At 37.8% G+C, this 6,392-nt stretch overlaps 1 long non-coding RNA gene across 1 annotated transcript; it reads right to left on the bottom strand.

The window, feature by feature from the left end:
* Positions 1-2,939: 2,939 nt before the first annotated feature.
* On the bottom strand, positions 2,940-6,190 carry LOC123585956. Its single transcript, XR_006706504.1, has 2 exons — positions 5,680-6,190; positions 2,940-3,044 (listed from the first exon to the last, which is right to left on the bottom strand). It is a non-coding gene; the product is annotated as an uncharacterized LOC123585956 (long non-coding RNA).
* Between the last annotated feature and the right edge of the window lie 202 nt (positions 6,191-6,392).

The following is a 6,392-nucleotide window of genomic DNA, read 5'->3' as shown; positions in this document are numbered from 1 at the left end:
GGGGTACCTGGGTGGCTCCATTGGTTAAGGGTCCGACTTCAGCCTGGGTCATGATCTCATGGTCTGTGAGTTTGAGCCCCGCATCAGACTCTGTGCTGACAGCTCTGAGCCTGGAGTCTGCTTCAGATTCTGTGTCTCCCTCTCTCTCTGCCTCTCCCCTGCTCACACTCTCTCTCAAAAATAAACACTAAAAAAAATTTTAAGCATTTAAACCTACTTAAGACACAGAGTGGTTACTTATGGTAGAGACATGAATATTGAAGAATGAAATAGTATTTTGGGTCATATCTCTTCTGATGAGTAAGTACAGAAAGCCAACAAACAAGGAAATACAAAAGAATGGTACAGATATCAATAGCAAAGCAGACTAGAAAACCTATCCTTTGGTGGGGTGGGGGGAAGAAGCAAGGCGGGAAGAATAGCTTCCCAGTTCCAAGGATGTGGTATACATTAAACCTACAAGTATCATTTTTACCTGCATCACTACATCCCACATCCCTGTTTTGGAACACATACATTCTTGATTTTCGTGGTTTACCTTTTTTTAAACAAAAAAATATCTCTTTCATTTAAGCAAGATGCAGTGAATTTCTCTTGCATGCAAATGAATAATCCCTGGTTTAAACAGCACAGGCACACACAAATCCCTTCATATGAGAGAAGAAAACCTTTGCCTTAGAACTGTTTTTTGAAAAATCAATGGCATGTAAAGAAAAATTCAAGTTAGATCCAAATCGGCACTTGTAGGCTACAACACTGCCATAAACAGAGTAAAGAATTTGAGTCCATTTTCTTTTGTCTTCTTGTATTGTAAGAGTTAAACGTTGATTTGTAGGCCAGACAATGCAAAAATGGACGAGTAGTATGAATATAAACCAGCTTTCCATTTATAAATGAGGTATGTCTGAGGTATAGCGTTTAAACATTTCTGTAATGTAAATATTCCCACTGTGTCCAATTTCAAGCTACCACTAGAACATCACTAAACATGAAGCTGAAGAGAGATGGCCATCATTAGCTCTCACCAGCCCATGCAATCCACTGGATGGATTCAAGTAAAGAACACTTCAAGAGTCAAAGTAAGCAAGCAAAACATTATTGGTTGTGCTTGCTTACTGAGAGAAGTAAGCCCTCAGAGAAGTTAAATGACTAGTCTTCGTCACATAGTAAGTGGCAGAGCCTAGAGTCCCATCCTAGTGTCCTGATCTATATAATTTAGTTAGAGTACCAAATATACCCAATGAATTAATAAATCTTTACAGGTACACCCCATACCCCAAATTTGCCAACTAAGGCCAATCAAAATAAAACACACATACTATTCGATCGTCAATAGATCTTTATTTTTGTCAGGTCCTAGATCAAAGTCCAAAAACACTTAAGTCTACTGTTTTCAGGGGAACCAAGAAACTAAACCTAATTATATGGTACCTTATAAGTTGCTACTTAATTTAAAATTTTCACTAAGTGTAATTTATACCCATAGCCCTACTACTCTCATCCATTTCAGTAATCTCATTTTACCCTATACATCACAAAAAAATTATTTGGCATTACTGAATATATTGTGCTTTTTAAAACTATACTCTTTCAAAAATTATTCCCACCACTCCTAAATTTTGCTCATTCTTTAATTCAGCCAAATGTCAACTCATCCATGAATCCTTCTCAAACTCCTCAGACTGAGTCATTCAATATACTCTTTAGTTTAAACAGCCCTTTCATAGGTTCATTATGGCTATGACTACGGGGGCACAGTCATTTCATGTTTACACAACTGCCTTGCCATCGAAATCTTAAATCTGAATGTTTAACACGTGCCTGAAAGAAGAGGTATTATACCTATATTGAATGAATGAATGAATCTGTTGATTAAAAAATATTTGACGCCCTTTCGCTAAGGAAAAAAAAAGTATCTCTCAAGCATAAACGCAGAGATCGAAGAAATCATTGTAAATCAACGACAAAAAAAGTTGTTTTCCTATTCCAACTAAGTAAATTTATAAAACAAGCTGGAAGAACATTTAGTAAAAGAACTGTATTTTCAGAACCAATTTGCCTACCACAGAGCTTGCATTTACAATGCTACTGTTTAAGTCACCACCAAAGGGAGGGGGGAATAGTCTTCTGGTGGTCTTGACGTTAAGAAAAGATTGAATTCACTCAGTGCTTTAATATGGCACTCAACCAAAGACCTCACCATTTAATAGCAGCTCTTCTACAGTTATGCAAACTATTTTTCCTAATAACTTCTTAGAAAGACTTATATGTATATGTGCATGTACGAGAGGGGGGAGGGAAAAGGAGAGGTAAATGAAATGACAAAATCTTAACAGGAAGTTATTGTGGTACCCTGTTTTACAGATAGAAAAAAAAAAGTGAACTTCAGAGAAACTAACTTAAGCAGACACTGAAGCTATGCCCTCTCTCAACCCGTCTTAACATCCTTACATGTAGCAGCACCTGATTGCCTCCTGTTCCTTTTTCTTTCACTGTTACTCTCAGACAAGCCCAAGTCCTAAAAAATGCAGAGTTAGCACAAAGTATCAGAAGATGTCACAACAGACCACGCTGCCATCCAGAAAGGAAATGCTTACTCTAGTTACTCAAACTCATTCTTGACCTTGAGAAAGTCAATTTACCCTGGGTATCAAATGATCAAACTTAAAACAAGAACTGTAATTGTAACACCTTTAGTAATGGATTCGATTAAAATAAAGGAGCACCGTGTGTAAAAACTTATTTTGTCCTTTCAGCCCAAGACGGTTGCCAGGAGCAGGATCTAGAAGTCTTTATGATTTAAAGCTGTCAGACTCTTCGATTTAGTGTATAATCTCACCAACTGAATATGTAATCAGGGGTCAATGATTGTCAGATACAAATAAATGCGTGTTTAATTGAATGTTTATAACCAAATGTATATATCAAAACAAACTAAATAGACACTTCTAACGTCTTTAATTTATTGAACATGGAGCTCCAGTAGTTCGTATTTCCTTGATCTGAGCAAAAAACAGCCATGTCTCAGAAGTGAGAAACGTGTTCTGTGAAAAAGCAGATAGGAAATGTTTTCATTTTTATAAATGACTTGCCGGTACAGTTCTCTATTATGTATTAAATGGCTTCTCTGATTTGAAGAACTTCCAAGCTGAACCTACAAGCCTGCAGTATTGCCCAATATAAACAGTCATTTGACGGGATGAAAAAAGTCATTCCATCTTCCCTTTAATCTTTATGCTTCCCGCTCTGCCCCCTTTCCATTTACAACACAGAATGGACTTCAGACTATCAGTCTTAGCTCTTCTACAATGCAGCACTTCTAAGAAAAGTCTGTGTGTTATAAACTGACAGGAAATGAAAATGTGCGCCAACAGCTGATTAACTGCCTATCGATATATTTAAACCAGGTTAATTTTCCCCACAGAATTCAAAAATATTGAAAATGCCCTTGAGTGACGTTCCTAACCTGAATCCCATTAAGGAAGGCAGGAGAACCCCCTTCCTACCAATTCTTCCAAAGTCAAGAGACAAAGCCACCCCCCAATTCAAGCTAATGAAACGTTGCAAATATGTGGGAAGCAAAACTAGGAAACCCAGCCAAGCAAGTTTGGTTGTAAAAGCTGCAGAAGATCCCAAGAACTTAGTAGCCTAATAAAATACCTACTATCAGGAATGATAGGTCTATGTTCTTAAAAAATGTATTCTGTGATGACACAGTTTCTGTACTTGATTAAGAGTATCTATGCTTTCATCTAGCTTTGTCAACGTGTTTTTGTTTTTTTTTTTTTATTCCCAAACAGCGTTTGCATCAATAGCAGCTCAGTATCACTTGTGATTAGCACAGAAGTAGTCCTTCATTTTTCTGGACTCTAAAGCTGACATAGAGGAGAAGACTGGCTTTAACTCTATTAACACCTAAAGGCATTAAAATTTTATACTGCAAATTCAGGCTGTCCAATGGCAGCCATACACACATTTTTCCTCCGTCACTGCTTCTCTATGGTGATTCTGCATCCCAAAGGATCTTGATTTCTTTCAAGTCTCCATATCCTCTTACCGGTAGCTCAGAACTTCATCTTAAAAATTTTAGTCCATCTCACGTGTGCTACCTCAATTTTTCATCTGTCCATGTCAAAATAAAAATGTTTCCATATTTTTAGTCAGCTGATCTCTTTTTCCTTGAACTTTGGAAGAAATTTTCCTCCTTTCTGGAATTAAATCCAACCTGAGCCCTGCCCTCTGCACATTTTTTCAGAATCTTGCTTCATCAAGTTATTCCTCCTCATCTTTGTGTTTCTCCCTCACATTTCCTTTTTCTTCTTGACTAGATCTGTGCCCAATTTCCCAAGCCCCAAATCCTCTCCATCTTGAATTCATTTAGTCACTGATCTCTCTTCGGGCTATTGTCTCACATCCATTCACATGTTTTTATTATAATAGTAACCATTGTTACTTAAAAATTACAAAATAGAAAGTTAAAGAGAAAACTGTATTATCTCACCACCCAGTAATAACCAACATTTAAAGGTATTCACCAACACATAATATCTTTAATAAACATTGATCATAAACTGTAAACGTAGGTCTCACTGACAAGTATTTTCCATGTGAATTAAAGAAAATCTTCATCACCATTAAAATGGTTCTATTTTATTTGACGGTATAGAGTATTTAACCAAATCTCTGGTATTGGTTACACTAATTTTTTTAACCACTTGTCCAATTGTCCACTATTGTCAACAATGCTGCAGTCAACATTCTTCTCCCTGCATCTTTGCACAATTGTGTGATTATAACCTTAACACACTCTTGAGAAAAAAAAATCCCATAAAACATTTTTAAAACCTTGCATAATACATGTGGGTGCACTCTGTTTGCCTTATTATCAACTTGGCTCTTCACTGTAATAGAGGTTTGGTTATCAGCACTCTAATGAACTAACTCTAAGAAATGTGACATTAATTATCAAATAACAGTTTTCATACCAGCTATTATTCTTGATGTCTACACATGATCTGATCATCATTCCTTTCTTCCTAAAACACTCTTCCCCCAATCATTTCCATGGCATTACTATCTCAACTTTACCTCTGTCATTCTTATTTTTCTACCTATGGTTTCATCCTTCTTCCATACAAATCTAAGTCCCTCTTTCTCTCCTCATATTTTACCACCTTATCCTTCCTAAATTGAGAGTCTTGCCCATTCTATCACTTCTATTTTTTCCCCAAAGATGTATATGTAACCTAGCCTCCCCAAGAATTTCCTGATTCCTCCCAGATATATTTATCCTTATATCCCATGGAAAACAAAAAATTAGCAAGTTTAAATGCACTTCTCTTAACTTACTCCTCTTTCTGGTTTTCTACTACTGTTGAGATCTCCATGAATTCTTTAAGTTAGGAACTTGGGTTTGAGTTTAAAATTTTCCCACTTATCTCCCAAAAAAACAATCCCCAAGAATTCCTGGTTTTGCTCGAGCATGTAGTCCCTGATCCCCTGCTGGACACACTGATGTTACCTATTTTTGTGCTTCTCTTCCTGCACCCTAATCAGCAGGAGGAATATCAAGGACTCTGTTTTCCTCACCAGTAAACTTGAATCTCAAGCTTACTCGGGATTAATCGAATTCAATTGATGGTAAGGTTGTGCCTCTGGGTATCTCTTCTCCGTACTCACCAATTTTCCTCAGACTGGTGAGGAAGCAGGACATGGCCCAATAAGAGGATTATGGAAAATCTAAGATGTCAAGATCCTCTGAATTCTCAGCTCCCAGATCAGGAAAATACAAAGTACACTACTAGAGCTACATGAGTCCCCAGGGAACAAGTATGTTCTAGGTTGGTTTTCATGGTGATTTTGACTTGGGTCTTTCTGCTAAAATAAAAAAAAGGTGAGAGGCCCCTCTGAGGACAGAACAGCACTGGCAACATCACTACTGAAGGCAGCTGGCATCAGACGCTATGACAGCCTTGGTGCAACTGGTTGTGCTGGAACAGGTGGCAATTTTGTTGGCAAAGCAGCAGCGGGAAGTGTGCAGGAGGCTATGAAGATACCAGCAGTGGCCTTGGCAAAGGCAGGGGTAGAGGTGGAGGGCAGTATAGAAACTCTAGGCATTAACGAGGTCCGTAACAGACCACACAGTCCCACCACACCAAAATTACAGATTATGTGTAGCAGTTCACCCATTTTGAGGGTTCCCTAAGACACAATGGCACACTTTCCTAGCCCAAGATGGCACAGAACAACAGCAAAGACGGTGACAAAAGCCATAGTGTGATTCAAGAACACCAGAACTGGCACAGGATTTCCAGAGCATGTTGTCCAATTTCTTCAAAAAGAGAAGTCAGTTAAGATGTTGAAATGAACAACATTCAACATGAGACAGAGAT

This window comes from Leopardus geoffroyi, chromosome C3 (assembly GCF_018350155.1).
Source record: "Leopardus geoffroyi isolate Oge1 chromosome C3, O.geoffroyi_Oge1_pat1.0, whole genome shotgun sequence".
NCBI classification, from domain to species: domain Eukaryota; kingdom Metazoa; phylum Chordata; class Mammalia; order Carnivora; family Felidae; genus Leopardus; species Leopardus geoffroyi.
The sequence above is the reverse complement of the archived record's forward strand: the minus strand, read 5'-3'. Positions and strand labels throughout refer to the sequence as shown.